The sequence below is a fragment of the Mirounga leonina genome, unplaced genomic scaffold (assembly GCF_011800145.1).
Source record: "Mirounga leonina isolate KUSES-001 unplaced genomic scaffold, KU_Mleo_1.0 Mir_174, whole genome shotgun sequence".
Classification (NCBI taxonomy): Eukaryota; Metazoa; Chordata; class Mammalia; order Carnivora; family Phocidae; genus Mirounga; species Mirounga leonina.
In genome coordinates this window covers 27,369,487-27,392,773 of record NW_023270451.1, presented here as the reverse complement: position 1 = coordinate 27,392,773, position 23,287 = coordinate 27,369,487, and positions in this window count along the sequence as shown.

Here is a 23,287-nt window from a genome sequence, read left to right as displayed (position 1 = left end):
AAAAAAAATAAAAAAAAAAAGCAACATGCCAATAAAGATAAGTGCAGCTTCTTGGTCCTATTCCTAGATCTTTTCCCTCTCATCATTCTTGTAGTTTATTCTGAATTATTTGTTTGCTTCTGGTCCACATTGTCTTGGTTTCATCCTCTGGCCAACTAATACACATACTGCAGTGAGTTCTTGCATTTTGTCAGTAATTTTTCAAAACTGTCCCATTTTCAAGTAATAAATTATATGATTACCACAGCTATTAGAGGAAATTATTCAATTAGCTATTTCTCAGCCCTTGTCATCATCCTTGGTGGTCCTATCTTAGTAGATGAGCAACTTCTTAAAAATAAGAGTTACCAAAGAATTACAAGAAGCTGATGTCTTGAATCGAGTTTTTTTTTTTTTTCTAAGATTTTATTTATTTGACAGAGAGAGACACAGCAAGAGAGGGAACACAAGCAGGGGGAGTGGGAGAGGGAGAAGCAGGCTTCCGGCAGAGCAGGGAGCCCGATGCGGGGCTCGATCCCAGGACCCTGGGATCATGACCTGAGCCGAAGGCAGACGCTTAACGCCTGAGCCACCCAGGCGCCCATCAAGTTTTTTTTTTAAAGGAAACTATAAATAAAACCTCAGATTGTGAGATTTTGATACAGTACTACCATTCAACAAACTCCAGCCTCCCTTGAGTCCTACAGGTTCAGCTGAGAGAAATAACCTTGGTTTAATTGGAAGGTCTGAAGAATCCTGCTTTATACCTTCTGGTTCAGAAGTTGAACCCCCTTGGACTTTCCTTATTTACCTGAATTCCCAGAAGCCACAAACATCAGAAAAGGGATGACAGCAAAGACTTCAGTAACGATAACAGTCTTCAAAAATGATTACAAAGAGACTAGGGTTGAGAAAAGGATTATAACATATGTAAAACTAACATATTTTATCTTTTATGGATGCAGAAATTCTCAGCAGTTCAGACACCTGTGCAATCAAGATGCTGTGAAATTTCTTTGAACTCTCCTAATTTGGCTTTGATTCAGCCCATTTGTTTAAAATGTTTAATAACCTATGCACTAATTGCTTGTTTAAAACCACACTGACTGGCAAGCTTTCTGTTACTACTGATAAAATATAGATCACCCTGAATATTTATGCATAATTTGCATGTGAGTGACACTTATGATTAACACAAACTTAATTTGTTACTGAAATAAAATTTAAAAAATGTCTTTGTGTGTTCTACTCAAATGATTAGCAGAGGTCATTAATCAAAGAAGTTTCTTTTGTTCTTAGTTTTATGCCAGATGAATGAATAAAGATACACCCAAAAAAAGACTATTTGGTTGGTCTTGGGCTTCCATTAAAAAGACTTAATTTTTTAATGAGTCAGATAATTTCAGAGCCTAAGCTACTGTGATGTAGTTAGACATTTTTAAAAATGTCCTTAACACTTTCATATCAAGAGGTTACATATGTTTATGTCTTGCCAAATTCATTCTTTCATTTAAAAAAACTGTGGGACTTTGTGTATTTTTAAGAAATATAAATTTTTAACTCTGGTTCACCGTCCCCAGCAAACTATAGAGAAGGACATTAATTTCATGTTAAACAAACTGAAGCTTAACTCATTTATCTTCAACAAACTAATGAAAGACAGGGCCAATCCACTAAAAAGTAACCAAACCTCATTATGAAGTCCAATTTCTCAGCTCTCTGGATCAAGCTTTTGCTTTACTATGAATAAGGCTATTATGATCCTGAAATTAAAATTGTAAGTTAAATGATTTATAAAGCTTCACTTAGTTATTTTGAATTCTTCTCTGCCTCTCATTTCCCAAACAACTATAGTTTAGATTTTCTCCAATTACGTTTTAGTTTTCTAGTAATATCTCTGCTACTTCTTCTATTGTACCCTGGAGGTATTGGCTAGAAGAATGCCCAACACAGAAGGAACTAATCTTTATGTCCACCGGTGACAATTGAAAATCATGAGAATTCTGAGACCCTTTCTGCATTCTGCCACAATTTAAAAACTGAGATCCTATCTTTGGGTGCAAATGTTTCTTCACTTTAAAAAGATTGAGTTGTGACTGAGTCAAGTAAGGGGTTCAGAAATTTTGTTTTTGGAAATATGAATCCATTAATGAGTAAAGCAGGAAGAGGTAGTCTTGCTCTTATAAACACGCTGAAGAATGGAAACTCATATCTGATTACAATAGGAATGATATGTACTCTATATGGGACACCTACTTGACTCAGTCAGTTAAGCATCAGCCTTCGGCTCAGGTCATGATCCCAAGGTCCTGGGATCGAGTTCCTGTCAGGCTCCTTGCTCAGCAGGAGTCTGCTTCTCCCTCTCCCTGCCACTCCCCCTGCTTGTGCTCTCTCTCTCTGACAAATAAATAAAATATTTTAAAAAAAATATGTATTCTATCTAGTAATGTAGAAAAATGCAAAAAAAAATGGAACTGAAGTAGAATTAGTAGAATTAGAGAATGAAAAATGTTTCTTAGTACTGTCCAGGTGGAAAACTAATCTTATTTTAAATCCTTGGCCTCAGTTGTATGTACAGAAGTAGATATAAATATATACAGAAGTGATAGAAAGATGACTTATCAAAGTATAAAGAAGAATGAATAATTATGACCTACTTTATACAGTCCAACTATTTTTCTAGATACTTCTTGTTTCATTCATAATGTGTGTTTCCTTATAGATTCTCCCATATCTTAGCCTTGGGGTGAGTAATAATGTTCATGTGTAAATTGTTAGCTATCATTGTTATTTTTGTTTAACACTGTTTAACATTGATTCATCAGTTTTTTTACAGGGACTGATCCACTTTCAGACAGCTAATCACTGAGTTTTTAATCTATCAGGGAAGCAGACTATGAATTAATGGTGAACTCTAACAAGATAATACGGAACATTAGTTCTTGTCTGAAAAATATTACCTGACATTTCTAAATAAAACATGAGTTGAAGAGGGGTCATTTTTTAGGACTATCCTGAAGCTAATTTCATCAGGCCTAATAACAGTACTACATGTTTCCTTAATTTAAAAAAAAATCTACACATCAAATGCATTATCATCACCAACATTTAAGACCTTTTCCTTGATCAAGGAACTATGCCTAAATCCAAAGAGGTACATAACGCACACATGGGTTTCTAGCAAACAATGATTTAAATGCAAGGAGGAACAATTAGTTGATGCATGGATGATACAACATGACAAATATTTGTTTCATTGCTGAATGACAAGAAGGGCTCCTGATTACAGAGAGAGGAGTGATACACAAAGACCTTGGAGCAGTCATGGAAGATTTCACAGAGGGAAAGCTTGTGTTGACTTCACAAAAGAGAGATGAGGGGCCATGACAGAAGCATGAAAGTGGCAGAAAGCAGGGAGCCCAACTGAATTATTTTTTAAGATTTTATTCGAGCCCAAACCAAGAGTTGGACACTTAACAGACTGAGCCGGCCTGGTGCCTCACTACTGAAATTTTTTTAAAAGATTTTATGTATTCATTTGAGAGCAAGAGAGAGAGAGAGAGCCCAAGCAGGGGGAGGGGCAGAAGGAGAGGGAGAAGCAGACTCCCCACTGAGCAGGGACCACCCCCCCAATGTGGAACTCGATCCCAGGACCCCCAGTCATGACTTGAGCCAAAGGCAGATACTTAACCAACTGAGCCACCCAGGCATGCACCCCCTTGTCCCCCAACTACTGAATTTTTTAAGTCAGGAGTGATAGGATCAGTTTAGCTAAAATGTTTTGGGTTTTGTGTGTGTGTGTTTTGTACATGAAATAATGTGTTATATATTTTTTTAACAGTTGAAACAACGTCCTGTTCTTACAAAAACATGTGTGACTATTTTTTTTAAATTTGGTTTGAGATTTTTGTGATGCAGAGATTTATAGTTTAGACACTAGGTGCAGTTCATTGCATTGCTTTAAATGCTGTCATCAAAAATTATATTTTCTCACTAAGAAATGCATATACAATGAAAGAATTTCAATATCAGTACAGCCTACTAAATCATGATACCCACTTCCTAATCATTGAAAAGTTATTGACAAGATGTGTGGAATATATTTCCATCTACCTTGATGTCCAGTGGCAAACTATTTGAAAAGTTCTTTCTTTTTTTTTTTTTTTAAGATTTTTTTTATTTATCTGACAGAGAGAGAGTGCGCGCAAGCACAAGTAGGGGGAGCAGCAGAGGGAGAAGGAGAAGCAGGCTCCCCCCTGAGCAGGGAGCCAAATGTGGGGCTCCCAGGACCTTGGGATCATGACCTGAGCCAAAGGTACATGCTTAACTGACTGAGCCACCCAGGTGCCCCTGAAAAGTTATTTCTTATTTGTCTCTAAAATGTAGGGGAGATTTTGTCTTTCATTGGAAAATATGTATTGTCCATAACAAATGCTTCCAAGTTATTTGATTCTGATTGATGGGAGCTATTTTGCAATTCCTTAAGTTGTAGATAATGGGTAGCAATACAATAACAATGTATGTCTCTAGACATGCTGCATGAATTTTGACTTGCATGGGGCCAAGCCTCCTATCTCCGCTGCTGCCATGGAAAAACCAGCTTTCCCTCCTTTTGCACATTCCTTTCTGTGTTCCTAATCTACAAATGTGTTTGCTTCTTGGATTCTCCTCTGAATTGGTTGTAACATCTCAGCAGTTTCCTCATTGATGTGTGAAAAGCTTAAAAACAGGTTCATTTTTATATGTGTATGAGAATCATGACTTGACCCTTTTTTAAAATTAGCTTTTAGAAAACAGATGAGTCCAAAATCCCACTACTTCATTTGAAAGACTGAAAGTTAGAAAACTTGTTTTTCAAGTTTATCTGTGCAGACATGATTGTTTTCAAAAATCACACTTCCTTTTCCCAACAGAATCACACATCAATGAAAATAGTTCCAATATTTTTAAAATGTTATTTCCATAGCAGAAGTTTATTCTATCAAAAGCATTTGTTCTTTCTACCATCATTAAAATGGAATTTTTTTCTGGAAAGGACAGATTAACTGTTTTGTTTTGTTTTTCTTTAAATATCTGCCAGGTTGCATCCTATTGATGTCTTTCACCATCACAGAAAAGGTCAGCAAATTTGGACACATAACTTTTTGTAAAACAAAAGTAAAAAAAAATAAAATACTTCTAACCTGGCTTAGAACTTACCCACTGTATGACCTTGGTTCAGTTATTTGCATCACTGTAACTGTTTCCTTGCTTGTCAAATGACAAAACAAACAAACAAACAAAAACAAAACAAAAAGACCCTACATATTTCATAGGATTGTTGTGAGGCTTAGTGAGTTAATATATTAAAAGTGTTTAGGGGCGCCTGGGTGGCTCAAGAGTCCTACTCTTGGTTTCTGCTCAGGTCATGATCTTGGGGTCCTGAAATCAAGCTCCACTTTGGGCTCTGTCCTCAGCCCAGAGTTTGCTTGAGGTTCTCTCCCTCTCCCTTTGCCCTTCCCCCTGCTCACACTCTCTCTTTGTCTCTCTAAACAAAATAAAATTTTAAAAGGTGTTTAAAACTATGCTTAACACATAAGTGCTATTTAGGTGTTTGAATTATTTGCTATTAATACCTGTAAAATGTGTATAAAACCAAATCTATTTAGGAAGATACCTTGACGAGTAACAGTGATATTGCATGTGAAATGTGTAGCACCGTATCACACTTGTGGTTAAGTGTTTAATCATTATTACTGTTACCGACATCAACTTCATGAGATGATGTGTTGGTAGTAATGGTAAAAAGGAAAGGAAATACAAAAGATATTATTATAAAAATATTTACATTTGGTGATTTCAAGAGAAGAAATGAGAAAAATGATGACTTAAATGAATTAAACCTAGTTTAGTACTTTAAAATGTTGCCTCTGGGTCTCCCTTTTTTTTCAACTTGGTCTGATCTGAGAAGATCTAATTTCTTCTTTCTTTATACAGTGAAAATGGACATACTTTTATCATCTCAGTTTTTAGTTATTTTCTGTTCATCTTTCTTTCCTTACTGATAAACACAGTGTCCTTTGCATTATAAGTACAGTTGTCGTACAATGTTATATTAATTTCAGGCGTACACCATAGTGATTTGACAATTGTATATATTATTATTCAACCCTCACCACAATAAGTATAGTCATCACCTATCACTATACAATGTTATTACAATATTATTGACTATATGCCCATATTCTATTTTTCATCTCCATGATTTATTTATTTTATAACTGGAAGTTTGTACCTCGTAATCTCCTCACCTAGGCACATACTACATTCTTTGGAAGGAAGACACTATATGCAGCCCACACTAAGGAGTGGGAAGTTATGCTCAACTTCTCTGAGGATGAAGTTCTAAAAAATTATTTGAAATTCTTCTGCATGGGAGATTTGTCTCTTTGTTCCCATTTACGTATTTGTCCAGTCATTTATTTATATCCATATGAACTCATTTATTTCATGCTTTGAGTTGCAATCTGATACTGTTTTATTTTGTTGCTCAAATTGATCTTGCTTTAGGCATTGGGAGCTCTTTCAGTTGGCTTCTGTGTCCCTTAACATACCACATTACTGAAGGGTGAGTGTTTTTGTTTTGTTTTGTTTAACACTTTCTTTCTGACACTATAAGATTCTCCAAATCCTAGAATCAGCCATTTCTCCAAGGAGCTCTGGTTTCTTTTATTGGACACGGTATTAAAACCAAGATGTGGGTGCTAGGTGTATTCCTATTACTGAAACTTGGATTTAATTTTTTTTTTAACTTAGATACTGTCTTCACCAGCAAAATGAATGTCGATCCATTATGTTTTTGTAATATCTATTTTTCTACAATTTCCCAGCTTTTCATTTATATAAGCATTTTCCTTTATGTCACCAAACCTACCATAATAACTTCTGTAAGATCTTTGTACACCAAGTCTAAAATCCAAGTTATCTTGTGGTTGGTCTCCATTAATTGTTTTTTTCTCTTGTAAAGAGGTCACTTTTTCTGGTTCTTCATATGTTGTGTAGTTTTTAATTTAATTCTGGGCATTGTAAGTGTTACATTGTGGAGATTTGGGATTATTTCATATTCTTTTAAAGAAGAGTGAATCTTTTTGTAGCAGACAATTAATTTGGGCAGACTTAAACTGCAAACTCCATTTCTTAGTCCACAACTCAAATCTCAGGTAAATTATTTGTTTCTTAGCTTGAGTCTGTCTCACATATACATGATTCAGGGGTCAGCCAGAGATTTGAGCAGTGTTAATCATTTGGGGCTATTTTTTCCTCACTTTCCATTGATTCTGCTTGCCCTGAACTCTGTCCTCTAGTTCTTTAAGCTGAAAAGACTGTGGGCTTTCAGTCACAAGTTTAGCTTCTTTGCAGTATCATCTTTGAAATGCTTAAAGGCTAGTGGACATAAAAATGAATATCTCACCCATGTCATTCTCTTTTACTGAATATTAACTCCCCTCCAGAATGCACTTGCCTTATGTTTTGCTCTCCAGGGTCCTCAGTTCATTTTTTTTTTTGCATATTTTTTTCTAGTTAATATTTTTTATATGCAGGAGAGATGTGTTGGGGAGGAGCTTACTTGATCATGTTGGAAGTGGATCCCTTTGATCACTTTAAATTCTTGTTTTGATTTTTTTTTTAGTTTGTTTTATTTTATTTTGGTTTTGTTTGTTTGTTAATTACCACCTAGATGAATTTTCCTAGCAAATTTGCTAAACCATCATGTGGTTAGAAATTTTGATGTTGAATCTCATTTATCTGTCCTATTCAGCACCAAAGTATATGCCAGACAATTTCCCTTGCAGTAGCTTAATAGATTGGATTTATCTGTAGTTCTTCCTGTATATCATGTGTGTACTACTTTGGAATTCCAGTTTTGGCAGGAGGAGGTTGACTTCATAGGGAGTGTCTCCTGCAGATTTTCTAACCTGGGCAAGCCCTGGACTTTATCTCCTATTCTTTATGCCCTGTGAGGCCCTGAAACCAAAGTCAAATTTCATCTCAAGGAAAAGATCAGTTTTAGTGCTCTATTTTATTTCTAGTTTTCTGCTTTTTCTTCATTTTGGAGCCTTAAATATAATTTGCTTTCTAGCTCACTGATACTTTTAAACAGATATAGTTTAACCAAATGATTAGTTGTATATACTTAGATGAATTGTTTGGATCAGTCAGGACACCTAATAGGCCATGCCACTAACAAGCGAGTACTCTTGGATTTATGATTCTTGCTGCTTCAGCAAATTCTGCCTTGATACTTTATTCTTTTCCTCCTATCAGACATATGCATTCATTGTTATTGCAGATTACAATATGGCTGTTGTGAGAATTATGTATTACTGTATATTAAATGATGATAACTAGTAGGAGCTTAGATTCCTAACATCCTATGAATGTTACTAGGACAATAATAAATAACACATGAATCACATTTCATCACCTAAATTAAAGTAAAAGAAAATAAGGCCTAGAGAAAAAAAAAACAAAACTATCAAAACACAGTGAAATTATGAATGCAGACACATGACATCATTTGGACATAAGAGAATAACCTAAAAGGGGTGCCTGGGTGGCTCATTCGGTTAAGCATCTGCCTTCGGCTCAGGTCATGATCTCAGGGTCGTGGGATCGAGCCCCGTATTGGGTTCTCTGCTCAGCAGAGAGTCTGCTTCTCCCTCTGTCCTCTCCCTCTCTCTCTCTCTCAAATAAATAAAAATAAAATCTTTAAAAAAGAGAGAGAATAACCTAAAAAATGGCAAGTGGGCGTGTGATTGAAATGTTTAAAATAATTTTAACATAATTCTGGTTAAATGTTCTTATTTGGGGAAAATTTAGCTACATCTACAGCCTCTCATTTATGAACAAAACAACACTTTAAGAAAACATCTACATTAAGAGAAAATAAAATTGGCATTATAGAGGCCAAGGGCAGCCTGCCCCAAGATGGGACACTTTTGCATGAAGATTATTTTGAGTTAAAAGTCATCAAAACCTAGCAATTTCGGAGAGAGTTCTTCACTGTCCCCTCAAATGGTTAGATTCACATTGGAAAGGAGAGCTCATACTTGGGAAGAGAAGTATTAACAGAGATTCCCTTTTCCCCAAGAAACTTAACTGCACGAAAGGGCAACCTTTGTTTTCCAAACATCTCTCATCTTCCTGCTAATAGCCTACCTCCCCTTTAAATCCCTAGTCCAGTCTCCTCAGCTCAGGATGACATATATATCTCATTTTGCCTGTCTGTCTTGGAAATTCATGTCTCTGTGGATTCCCCCTATGTACAGAATTAAATTTGATTTTATTCTGTTAATCTCTCATGTAAATGTAATTCTTAGTCTAGCTAGAAGAACCTTGTATAGAAAAAATTTTGCTCCCCAACAGTATGAATTAAATACTTGAAATATGTATTTAAACATTGTGCTTCTAGGAATATGTATGTTGTGCTGTTGAAACAAGACTCATAGCCGTTGCTCAAAAAGATAGTTTATACTGTCCTAGGGAAAGACAATGTATTGAAAAAAGAAGGTATTTATAAGGTGAATACCTTTTCATTGTGCCTTATTTTACAACTATCTTCTTATGTCTAATGTCTGAAAGATAAATTACCTTGTTCTGGCACTAATTTGCCTCTTTAAAGTAACTGTATTTTATAAACCATAAACTATTAAATTATTAACCTGAGTAGTCCATAGTAAGTAGTGTAAATGGTTGAGTGGCAGCAGTGGCACTAAAGAAGATGTTTTATCCATTCATCACTCGATTGACATTTGGGCTCTTTCCATAGTTTGGCTATTGTTGATAATGCTGCTAAAAACATCAGGGCACATGTACCCTAAAGGTGGTGTCTTTAATTCACATCATTAAAAAATATGGTTAATAGAATTAGAAGAAAGAAAATAAAAAATTTAATATATATTTACATAAAAGTTTTGAAAAAATGTTACACTGAATGAATAACACATCATATCATGGAAATAGTCTCTGGAACAAATGAACATTTCTTGCATAGCATATTCAAGGTAAAGATCATTCCCCCGTTGGAGTTATTTTTTTCAGCTACCCATGTAAGTGGGACCAATTGTGTTGCACTACAAGTTTAATGTCACTCAGTGAATTTTACAAGGAAACTTCAGATATTTCTGATTCAGGTGTTTCTGGTTTATAATATCAAAATGTGTTCTTTGGTTAAACATGCTCTTGGATCGGGACTTTATATATGTAACTACTACAACAATACTGTGAGAAGAATACATTTCAATCTATTTTCAGTTAAATTTGGTTTTGAAACATAATTAATTATAATGCACATATGGCACCTTCCTCAGACTGGTGCCTTTCTTTTTTTTTTAAAGATTTTATTTATTTATTTGACAGAGAGACACAGTAAGAGAGGGAACACAAGCAGGGGGAGTGGGAGAGGGAGAAGCAGGCTTCCCGCTGAGCAGGGAGCCTGATGCGGGGCTCGATCCCAGGACCCTGGGATCATGACCTGAGCCGAAGGCAGACGCTTAACGACTGAGCCACCCAGGTGCCCCAGACTGGTGCCTTTCTAATCATGGTTTGATTCTCTCTCCTTATCTTTTTCTCCTCTCCTGATCAATGTCCCTCATAAGTTCTCAGTGGTTGATTGTAGAGAGTTGCACATTTTCTCCATACTTTTTTCAGTAGGAAGCTAGTACTGAGGCTGTGTTACTATTAAATGCCATAATTACATTCCATTTCCTTTCTTCTAACTCTCTGTGCATTGTTTTACTTTTGCTAGATTTCAATTCCTTCTTTTCCTTCTTTCTTCCCTCTCATTCCCTTCCTTCCTTCCTTCTTTCCTTCCTTCCTTCCTTCCTTCCTTCCTTCCTTCCTTCCTTCCTCCATTTATCCATTTACAAATATTTATGAAGCATCTCTATTCAAACTATGTTAAAAATAGGAGTTTTGTGATAACTCTGGTATTATAGTTATTAACCTCACTGAACTTGTAGTCTACAATGCAATCTAATAGGCAATTATACCACAATTCACTAAGTATAAAAATGGTAGACATAGACTGTTAAGGCAGTTATTAAAAGAGTAACCTAGCCAATGAAAGATGAGAATCAAAGGATTTCTGCAAGAGTTGATACAGAATCTGATTATCCAAGAGTAAATTAGATTTAGATAAGCAGAGCTTACAGATGAGGGCATGAGAGAAAAGGGAGAGAGAATAGGGTGACTTTGTTACAAATCAGATATATAACTAAAATTAAAATGAGAGAAGGATGGTGGGAAATGTGCTTTGGTAGGAGCTATAGTGGTGTTTACATTAAGAGGAGGGACTAGGAGATGGAGTAGGTTTAGGTTCTGTGGGTTTATATTTTGGGTGGGGACCAAGAATGACATAGACCTGAAGAGCGATTAGCCTCAAAGCTTCTAATTGAAATTGTCCAGGCAGGGTTTCACAAATGAAAGCATTTCTGAAGACTTTAGTCAGGTCTGCTTTGTTGTGATTCTGAGAAACTCATCCCAGATTGTCAAAAGGTTAGATGAGTCAGTTCTTAGAACAATGAATAGCTCATATTATCCAAAGGATAGAAACATTAAGCCCTTGCTGGAAGATTTCAATTCTGAGTTAAGTTGATTCTTGGTCTTCTATCCTCTAAGATAATCTTTTAAAATAATATTTTAAAATTATTTTTCATCTCTATCAGAATTGATTGTTAACCAAATGAGTTGAAAATTTATTATAAAATATATGGTTTTTTTGTTTATATAACTAAATGGTTTTGTAGGCTCTTATCATTAAAGTCATTTACCAGATCAAGCTATTAAGAATCTTAAGTTATCTAGTAAGTAATTAAAAGTCATAATAAATTATCTGTAAATTAAATGTAGCAAGTTGTAAGGTTTTGTTGAGGACTCTATATATCCTACTTAAAAGTCAGGCTGCTCTATAATCTGCAATTCTTGGCAGTGTTGCAACATTTCTACTGAGTATTGTTAGTCTCAATTTCAGGAATGGCACTTCAGAAATTTGGATTTTATATGTTGTGGATCATATTTGCTTTGTTCTTTCTACTTATTAAGCCCTGCTATTTGTTGCCTTCATTATTATTAACTTAGTTTTATATGGCTTGGTTAGATAATCTACATTATATAATGGGGCATATTTGCATCAACAATATTAAATTCTATAATTTTTGAAAATTTAATCTCTAAAAATTATATAAATTGTGTTTCATATAGGAATCACCCACATCTCAATCACTGAAGCAAATGTAGCCATATCCTACTTCAATTTAAATATAGCAATGGCTCTTCCGCAGTATAATGTGATTGTGAGTGTGTGCTACTTAAATAATTTGCAAGACAACAATTACAAGCAGCCACATTATTGGGTTATTTTAAATTTAATAAGTGACATGGTTTTATGACAGCATGTTTGTTTTGTTTCTTTACATTCTTTGTATGTATTTTCTTATATATAGATTATTATATATATTATTTTCTCATATATATTAAAGTATTTGTAAATTTGATAACTTTTTTATGGAAATTTTTTCTTTTTTCAGACATGTTGCTCGTATTTACATAAATCCGAATTCTTTTGGGTGAAAATTACACAAGCTGTCTTCAATCTGCCTTGAGCTAAAAGGGTTTTTATTGGCTTATTTAGTTGAAAGGAATCTTCACAGAATGAAAGAGATAGGGAAATCAGGGTATAGGGGCCTCAAAGAGTATTCCATGGCCACCAGTAGTCTATCCCTAGCTCTTCCTAATCTCTAATTCTTTATACTTATCATTCTCACATGTAGCAGGAGACAGAGCCATTGACAAGCTCAGGTCCAAACTCCAAACCCTTTGAATTTGTAATCTATGATGGAGAGAGAGAGAGTCTATCACTAATTTGGAAAGTTTGGAAGAAGAGTTCAAGGTGGCCTTATGTGCTTCATGTACTGTGATCTGTGATTGGTGGGATGTGTGGACATGATCACAGCTCTGCAGGTGCCACTGAGTGTGGAAGGAATTCCCAAAAGAAAGGGTTTGGGTGACAACAAAGAAAGAAGGATGAGGGAGCTAGCAGAATTGGAGGAAAATGCTGCAACCATCCCAACAGCTCTCTTTATTATCGAGTATTTCGCCAACTGATTCTAAGATTTTATTATTTACTTTTTAATTCTCTTAGGTGGCAAAATAAAATAGTTTCAGAATGTTACTTGCCCATGACATGAGACTTTGGGGAACCTTCTGCTTTGTGGCCCCACTTGGTGTTTTCAGGCTGTTCCCTGATGTAAACGGCCCCTAGGCTGTAGGGTCTGTATTGACTAAGTACTCCTGACCATTCTGGATGCCTGACCACTATGTTTAGGGGTCATTGTCATGTTCTATGCAGCCTCTGGCCAGAAATTTACTCCCTAAGAATACCATGTAGAGGTATAAATCTGATGTTTGCAGATAACCCCGTGTCTTTATTTTTTTATTTTTTTTATTTTTTAAAATTTATTTATTTATTTATTTATTTATTTATTTATTTATTTGACACAGAGAGAGACACAGCGAGAGAGGGAACACAAGCAGGGGGAGTGGAAGAGGGAGAAGCAGGCTCCCCACTGAGCAGGAGCCGGATGCAGGGCTGGATCCCAGGACCCTGGGATCATGACCTGAGCCGAAGACAGACACTTAACGACTGAGCCACCCAGGCGCCCCAACCCCGTGTCTTTAGTAGGATTGTTTAGTGAGAAAAATCTTTCCCAAAATGACCATTGAAGGACTGTTCTCCTAAAAAACACAAATAGATTTTCTCTCTATTTACCTTTAAAATAGCCACTCTGTCCGTATCCCCTTGACTCAGGGCCCTTGACTTTGCAGTCATAGGCAATGTAGTTCTGTAGGAAATACTTTTAACTCTTTTATTCCCAGAAATGTCAGTAAAAGTTACATTTGACTAGAAGAAAGGTACGATTCATGTATAGTACATAAGTAAAATCTTTTTTATTTAAAGATTTTATTTATTTATTTAATTGACAGAGAGAGAGACACAGCCAGAGAGGGAACACAAATGGGGGGAATGGGAGACGGAGAAGCAGGCTTCCCGCCGAACAGGGAGCCCGACGCGAGGCTTGATCCCAGGATCCTGGGATCATGACCTGAGCCGAAGGCAATTGCTTAACCAACCGAGCCACCCAGGTGCCCCACATAAGTAAAATCTATTAGCAATATCTCAGTATTGATCCACAGAGAGTCAGAAAAACAAAGTCTTCAGCATAAAGTTGACATCCTAACTATCTCTATCAGGTACAAATTAGTGTGAAAGTGACTGATTCCCTGAGATGTTGAAGATACCTGTATGTTGTATTTTTTGTTTGCCAAAGTTAAAAATGTAAACATTTGCAAAGTCTAAAAATAAATACATGCAGCCAAAACCTGACATTACTCTTTGGTGAATTTTCTGTATTACTATTGTCATGTCATTTTCATGTAATTATATATGAATTATCTAACAACCACTGCATTATCAGTGTGGAAGGGTGTCAGGGTGTTTCCAATTGTTTCGTCTCCCATAAAGACACCAGAAAGCATGCTAAATAATTTGATTAATTATCTTGAATCAAATTAAATCAAATCAAAAGTTTTTACAAAAAAAAAAAGATTTAGAATGGACGTGTCATTTTTGTGTGGTATTCATCTAAATAGTTTCCTTAATTTTCTACTTCCTTTCGTGTGAATACTTAAAATTAGCAAAGTAGTCAAAATAATTATATCTTTGTTTCTAGTGATAGGTCCAACCCTCAAATTTGGTTTTTTGTAAGTGTCCTTGTGGTAACTTGATCCATGGTAATTTAGAAGGATTTGGAGGGAAATTTTTGTGTCCATTTAGCAATAATGTATAATAGGTGTAGACTGCTTTTTTTAATTTATTTTTTTTATTTTTTAAAGATTTTATTTATTTATTTGACAGAGAGAGACACAGCAAGAGAGGGAACACAAGCAGGGGGAGTGGGAGAGGGAGAAGCAGGCTTCTGGCAGAGCAAGGAGCCCGATGCGGGGCTCGATCCCAGGACCCTGGGATCATGACCTGAGCCGAAGGCAGACGTTTAACGACTGAGCCACCCAGGCGCCCCTAGACTGCTTTTTTTAAAAAAAAGTTTGAAAATAAGGTGGTCAAAGAACAGAGGGATGTGATTTTCCTAATAAATAAGAAAGTAAATATTATTTTGTCCCAAAAACCTAGGTAATTTCCTCTTTAACACTGCCATCTTATTTTTCTTTACCATACTTCTTTAAATTCATTCTGCTGCTTCTATGTTGAGCATAAGTTGCTTAACGCTTTTTTTTTCCTGTTTTTAAAAACAATACGTGTAGCAGCCAAAAGACTTTCAATAAAATATAAATGTTGCTTTTATATACAAGTAAACCATTTTGCTGCCAAATTCTGCAATGTCATTTAAAAGTATGTATACACATATGTAACGTGAAAACAAACACTGGCACAATATTAAACAAAACAGCAAATACTCTGTTTGTGAGCTGTTGGCAACTTCCTTCAGAAAAATGTGAATAGGACCTAGAATCCCCAGAAGCATTGATTATCCAACATTCACCCCAGATTTTAATGTAGTGCTTGCAAGAAATGTTTAAGAAAGTATGGCATTCATTGTTAAGTCTAGCATTTTAAAGCCCTAAATTGAATTGAAAGTAATTTTTTACACTGAAGAGTCCAAGAGATTCTAGTACATGTGAAATGCTTGACAGAAGTCCCCACTCTCTGTTATCTTGGGCATACTAATAGTTAAAGCAAAGAGGAAGGCAGGAAGCATAGTATATGAAATTGTTTTCTATAATCCCTAGTTCTGGCCTCTATACCCAAAGTAGTTAGTAAATGATTTATTTTATTTTTATTTTTAAAATGATTTTTAATATGTAGCCCTAGTACCTTGTACAAAATTCAAAAAGGATAAAATTAAGTATTTCTCCTTCCCCTGTTTCCTAAACATTTAATTCCCTACACCAAAGGCAGCTACTATTAGCAATTTTTTATGTCTTCATGGTGTGTGTGTGTGTTGTGTGTATATGTGCAAAATACATATATGCGGAAACATCTGTCAGTGTTTTTTCCCTACTTCATCAAATTAGTAGCATGCTTTACATACTCTTCAACAACTTGCTTTATTCACTTAAAATATTATTTGGAGATTTTTCTAAAGCAGTAATTTAAAGGGACATTTCTTTGTGTGTGATATTTCTTTACATAAACGTTTCATAGAATGTTTCCTATTAAAAAACATTTTTGTCTCTTCCTAACTTTTGCTATTATGAAAAAAAAAACAAACTAATGATTTGACTTGTACATACATAATGACTTTCATACATGAACATATCAATGGGTCAGATTCCTAGAAGTGAAATTACAGGGCAAATGTAGTAGTGTTTATCTACTTAATATTTTAATGTTACATCAAGTTATAAACCTACAATTTATAAGAATGCCCTGTAACCTCAATCACATAGTACATTATGAACCTTTTTGATTTCCCCCAATCAGTTTAATAAAAATGGTATCTCACTGTAGATTTGTTACATTCCTTAATTACCTTAAAGCATATTTGCATATGTTTGAGGTTTATACATAATTTATAAAATTAAAATGGTAACTTTTAACACAGAAGTGATTGAATATCAGCGCAAATAGAATCATCTCACCTGCTGCATGGTGATGTTCCTGTCGGCATACTGTCTTTGTGTGGAACAGTGATCTGGAGGTTGGGATTGTGGCTCACCCACCATCTGCCTCTGAGTTCTGTCTCTGAATGTCAGGAACTATGTGGCATGATGCTCAAAAATCTCCCCATCCTGAGGCCCCAGGTTGACTGGTGACAGATGCTGACTTCTTCCAAGAGTCAATGAGCACTGTAATCCACTTCTGCTCTTGACAGTAGAATGACAGTTTTTGTAATGATACTGACAAAGGTTTGCTTTTGTTTAAAGAAGTTTTATTTTTAGTACAATAGGAATGATAATAGTAATTTCAGGCGTTTGTTCACCATTTACTGTGTGTCAGGTGTAACAGTGATGTACACCTTTCAAATCCTTTTGTGTGGATTTACTGACTGCAAGCCCACCTCAAAGTGATGAAAAGTGGAAAATTCAACGCTGACTTTGTACTGACTCAGATTCTAGTTCTTTATAGAATCTTCCACATTCCTGCTCCCTTTCTTATGCCCATCTATCTCCCTTAGCTTCCCTTTTCTGGTTTCTCTCCTTAGCTGTGAGCCTCAAGTTGAGGGATAATTAAATCTTGCTTCATATTTTGCATTTGAAATAGCATTTTTTTTTTGCTTGACTTAATGTCAGGTGCCAATGATCCCCATAAACACATTAGCAATATTTGATAACAGTTGCTGAGGTCTGGAGCCTCTGGTTACACCATGTCCATCTCTCTTGTTTGATAGCTACAGTAACTGTGACCAAGTTAAACTTCCATCACCAACAAAACTTAATCCTTTACTGTTGGTCATAGTGGCACAGCCTAAAAAATGAGACTATCACCTCCCACTGAATTTTAAGTTTTTCTTCTTAAAAAAACAACAAATACACAGGGTACCTGGGTGGCTCAGTTGGTTAAGCATCCGACTCTTGATTTTGGCTCAGGTCATGATCTCAGGGTCCTGAGATGAGCCCCATGTTGGGCTTCATGCTGGGCATGGGGCCTGTTTGGGATTCTCTCTCTCTCTCTCCCACTGCCCCTGCCCAGAGGGAAAAACAAAAACAAAAACAAAAACAAACAAACAAAAAACAAAACAGATACTCAAATGAAAATGCCTATAACTGAATTCAGCAATTTTTATTAACTACCCCTATTTTCCTGAATTTTCTATTATATATTTAGTATAAAGAGGAAAAGACCAAGAAAACAATGAAAAGAAAGGTGATAGGAAAAGGGGAATTTTCTGAGATAGGATCTTAGGCAACAACAAAGTTTAAGAGAAAAGGTGAGGAAAGGAGTTCCTATGAAATGAATTGAGAAGCAGTAGGTAAATTAATGGTGACATCATAGAAGCCAGAGGTGAGAGTTACTTAATTTCAGGCAACATCTACACAAATGATGGTAGGAAAATTCTCAGAAAAACCCACTCCAACTTTATTCTTTTTTAAAGATTTTACTTATTTATTTGAGAGAGAGTGAGTGAGAGAAAGAGAGAGAGAGCATGAGCGCTGGGAGGGACAGAGAGAGAGGGAAAAGCAGACTCCCCTGCTGAGCAGGAAACCCCATGACCAGCTCAATCCCAGGATCCTGGGATCATGACCCCATCTGGAGGCAGACGGTTTAGCTGACTGAGCCACCCAGGCGCCCCACCCACTCCAACTTTAAGTCAGACGATTCAGATAGACCTGTCTACAAAGATGTAAAATTATTACGTACCCAGAACAGTTGTCCGCTAATTGAAATGTAATGAGATGGTTTACAATAAAAGTTAGAGGGGCTTCTGGGTGGCTCAGTCAGTTAAGCATCTGACTCTTGGTTTCACTCAGCTAGCGATCTCAGGGTTGTGAGATTGAGCCCCGCAACCGACTCCGCAAGCACAGAGTCAGCTTGGGATTCTCTCCCTTTCTCTCCCTCCCCCACTTCCCCTCTCCACGTGTGCTCTCTCTCTCTCTCAAATAAATAAATAAAATCTTAAAAAAAAAAAAGAGTCAGAATGCCAATTTCTACTTACAGGGAGGACTAGTAGCTCAAGGGAAACAGCAGTGACAAAGATGCTATGAAGTTACCGCAGAGCATTGCCATAAAGACAAAGATACCAGGGCTAACAGAAGAGAGTAGAATGCTCTTCGTCCCTGAAATGTTTCAGCCACCATCTTTCATCATTTAATGCCTCAAGCATTTACTCATTACTGCTCTTTTAAAAGGTCAAAATATGAGGCATTTGTATAGTTTTATTTTTGTTTCTGCGTCCAACTTTCTTGTACTTTCATACTGAGCATAGAAGTCCTCCTAAATAGGGTGTTCAACAGGCAACAGTGTCCGTGGAAGATTAGCTGAGCTTTGTATATGGGTTTGTACATGTGGCACTGGTATGATTCCTGAACATGGACTGTTCTGATAAAACAATCACAGTATCACTATAAAGACAAGTATGAGATTTAAGCAAAGCACTATAAAACAACTGGAAATGACCTTTCTATGTGTACCCTCAACTACAGCTTCCTCTGTGCAGTATCGGGGACAAACTGAGGCCCCAGCTGCCTTTATTCGTTTAATAGATTATGATAATTAATAGCTATTATTCATGCATTTCAGCCTTTTCACATTTAATAGCAGCTCATTCCAATCAAAAATATAGAAACATGATCAGAGCAGAGTATGTGTAGGTGTCACAATACAAATGGTAGATTGGAAACCTGTGTATGTACTGTCATTCGATTTCTTTCCAGCAGAGCACTTTCTTTTTACTAGCTTTGGAAAATGAAATGGGAAACATTTCTGTGTAATTTTTTTAAAAAATCTGACTGGCATCATATGAATCAGTCCCCTTTTTTTCCCTCCTGTTCCTTTATTCAGGTATAATTACAGATCCTTTGCAACATTTCAATGTCAATCCTTATTAATCTCTAATTTCTAATCATAGTCATAAGGGGTTTAGAAATTGCATTTCACATTTTATGGCCTTGGAGAGAAAATGGACGTGCTTCTGGTTTGGTGAATCCCTGACTACATTCCTCTCCATCTGACCCCCAAGGGACAGTGAAATAAAATGGACTTTGTGGGAGGTTGAAGCTGAGATCCAGCTCTTAACACAATTATGGCTAGATTTATTGGTGGGCGTGACAGTTCTTGGTTGTACAACTCCAGAGAGAAAGAAGATAAATGAGGCTCTAGCACCTGTGAGTCATACAGGCAAGATTAACCAAGAAGTAAGAGCCTCTTCTGAGAGTCACAGGAAGTTCTGAAAAGCCTGGCAAGAGCTAATATTTGAGGGGGTGGACAATACTGCTGGAGGAGAAGTAAAAATGAATATGCTATTTTTAGGTTACTACTTTATGTGAAAGCAAATACTGATAGCTCAGCTAGAGGGAAAGAGCCAATCAGGAATTGAGTGTGCAAGCCTTGGCACTTGCTATTGAACAATTACACAGTTACCCCTCGGTATTTCTGAAAGAAAAAAATTCTTGGCGGTGATGCCGTAGCAAGTCTTTATGCATGCACATGCGTTGTGGTTACTAGTTGCACTGCTCAGTGGCAATATTTTTCTATGAACTTTAGGGGAAACAGCTTTTCTATGGGAATGGTCCTATGAAAACGACTTTCTTTCTTTTTTTTTTAAGATTTTATTTATTTATTTGACAGAGAGAGAGAGAGCACAGCAGGAGAAGCGGGAGGCAGAGGGAGAGGGAGAAGCAGGCTTGCTGAGCCAAGAGTCCGATGCAGGACTCGATCCCAGGATCCTGGGATCATGACCTGAGCCAAAGACAGACTCTTAATGACTGAGCCACCCAGGCGCCCCAAAACTACTTTCTAATCTTATTTTTTAAATTATCTAATCTTATTTTTTTTTAATTAATAAACTTCATTTTCAGGGCAACTTCAGGTTTAGCAAAATTGAGTTCCCATATACCCCCTCTTCCCATGGTGCACCACCTCTCTTACTATCCATCTCCCACACCACAGTGGCACATATTTTACAGTCAGGGAAACTACACTGACCCATCATTATCACCCAAAGTCCACAGTTTACATTAGGGTTCACTCTTAGTGTTGTACATTCTATGTGTATAAATTGACAAATATATAATAGTATGTATCTGCTGTTGTAGTATTGTACAGAATAAAGTACCCTAAAAATCCTCTGTGCTCATTCTATTTATCCCTCTCTTTGCCCTAGCCCCTGGAAATCATAGATCTTTATAATATACCCATAGTTTTCTCTTTTCCGAATGTCTTATAATTGGAATCATACAATGTGTAGCCCTTTTAAATTGGTTTCTTTCAATTAGTAATATAACATTTAAGGTTCCTCCATATTTTTTCATGGCTTGAGAGCTCAATTCTTTTCAGTACAGAATGATATTCATTGTCTGGACAATGAAATAAATCAAGAAACCATGGTTTATTTATTCATTCACTTATTGCCTCCAAGTTTGGGCAGTTATTAACAAAGATTCTATAAGCTCTGTATGCAGTTTTTGTGTAGACATGAGTTTTCAGTTAAACTGGGTAAATGCCAAGAAACATGATTGCTTGATCCTGTGACAAGAGTCTTTAGTTTTGTAAAAAACTCCCTCACTATTATCCAATGTCGATATACCATTTTATATTCCCACCAGCAGTGAATGAGAGTTCCTACTGCTCTCAGTTATTATACATCCTCACCAGCGTTTGGTGTTGTCAGTGTTCGGATTTGGGCCATTCTATTAGATGTGTAGTGGGTCTCATTATTGTTTAATTTGTAATTCCCTGATGACATATGATGTGGAGCATCTTTTCATATAGCTATTTACCATCTGTGCATCTTCTTGCTTAAGGCAATCTTTTTCAGGTCTTTGTTCATTTTATTACTGGGTAGTTTGCTTTCTTATTGCTGAATTTTAAGAGTTTTTTTGGATAACAATTTTTTATCAGATATGTCTTTTGCAAACATTTTCTCCCAGTTTGTGGCTTGTCTTTTTATTCTCTTGACATTGTCTTTTGCTGAGCTGAAGGTTTTCATTTTAGTGAAGTCCAGTTTAGCAATTTTTCTTTCATGGGTTGTGTCTTTGGTGTGGTGTCTAAAAAGACATTACCATACCCAAAGTCATCTGGCTTTTCTCCTACGTAATCTTTTAGGAGTTATAGTTTTTTTGTGTTTTACATTTTGGTCTATGATCTATTTTGAGTTAATTTTTATGAAGGGTGGAAGATGTCTGTATTTTTTTTTGCATGTGGACATCCAGTTGTTTCAAGACCATTTGTTGAAAAGATGATCTTTGCTCCATTGTATTGCCTTTGTCAATGATTGGTTGATTATATTTATGTAAAATATTTAAAAATATATATTTTCATTGGTTTATTTCACCAATACCACCCCATTTGATTACTGTAGCTTCATAGCAAGTCTTGAAGTATGGTAGTGTCAGTCCCCAGACTTTGTTCTTCTCCTTCAATATTGAGTTGGCTATTTTGTTTTGTTTTGTTTTGTTTTTTTTCGCCTCTAAACTATAGAATCAGTTTATCAATAGTCACAAAATACCTTGTTGGGATTTTAATGGGAATTATATTGACTTTATAGATCAATTTTGGGAAGAACTAACATGCTGACAGTATTGAGTCTTCCTATCCATAAACAGGGAATATCTTTCCACTGATTAGGCTCTTTTTTGATATCCTTCATTAGAGTCGTATAGCATTCCTCATGTAGATCTTATGCATTTTGTTAGATTTATACTTCTTTTATTTTGAGGGGTAGCTAATATAAATGGTAATATGTTTTTAATTTCTAATTTGAACATTTTAACATTTCCACAATCTGAATTTTACGAGATAAAACATTTATTTCATCAGATGTCTACATTCTATATAAAAATTGATCATTTCCACATATATTTTGTTGCATGTCAAAATACATGTAATATGATATTCAGGTAAATTGAAGGAACTATTACGAAAAATCATTATCTGGGTGACTATTTTCATTATTAAATATCAACTATTAATATTAAACAGTATTTATAAATATTATTTTAAATGTTTCACTATTCCATTATTATTAAATATTTTATTATTAACATCATGGAAAAATTTTCAAAAATTCTGAAGTAGAGTCTCACATTCACTACTTAGCTCTGTGGCTTCTGATTCTCAATTTTGTCATCGGGAGTTAAGAATGGATTCTTACCTTGTGGATGTTACTTAAAGACTCAAATGAGGTAAACTATATTAAGACCTTAAAATTGTGAATGTAACATGAAAGAGATCAACTACTACCATTACTACCAGCACTACCATCACTGCTGCTGCTGCTACTACTACTACCACCACCACTAGTGCTACTACTACTACCACTGCCATCACCACTACTTCTACCACTCCTACTACTACCACCACCACCACCAGTACTACTGCTACTATTACTACTACCACCACCACTGATACTACTACTACTACTACCACTGATACTGCCACCACCACCACTACTACTACTACCACCACCACCACTACTACTGCTACTACCACCACCACTAGTGCTATTACTACTGTTACCACTGATACTGCCACCACCACCACTACTACTACCACCACCAGTACTACTGCTACTACTACTACTACCACCACCACTAG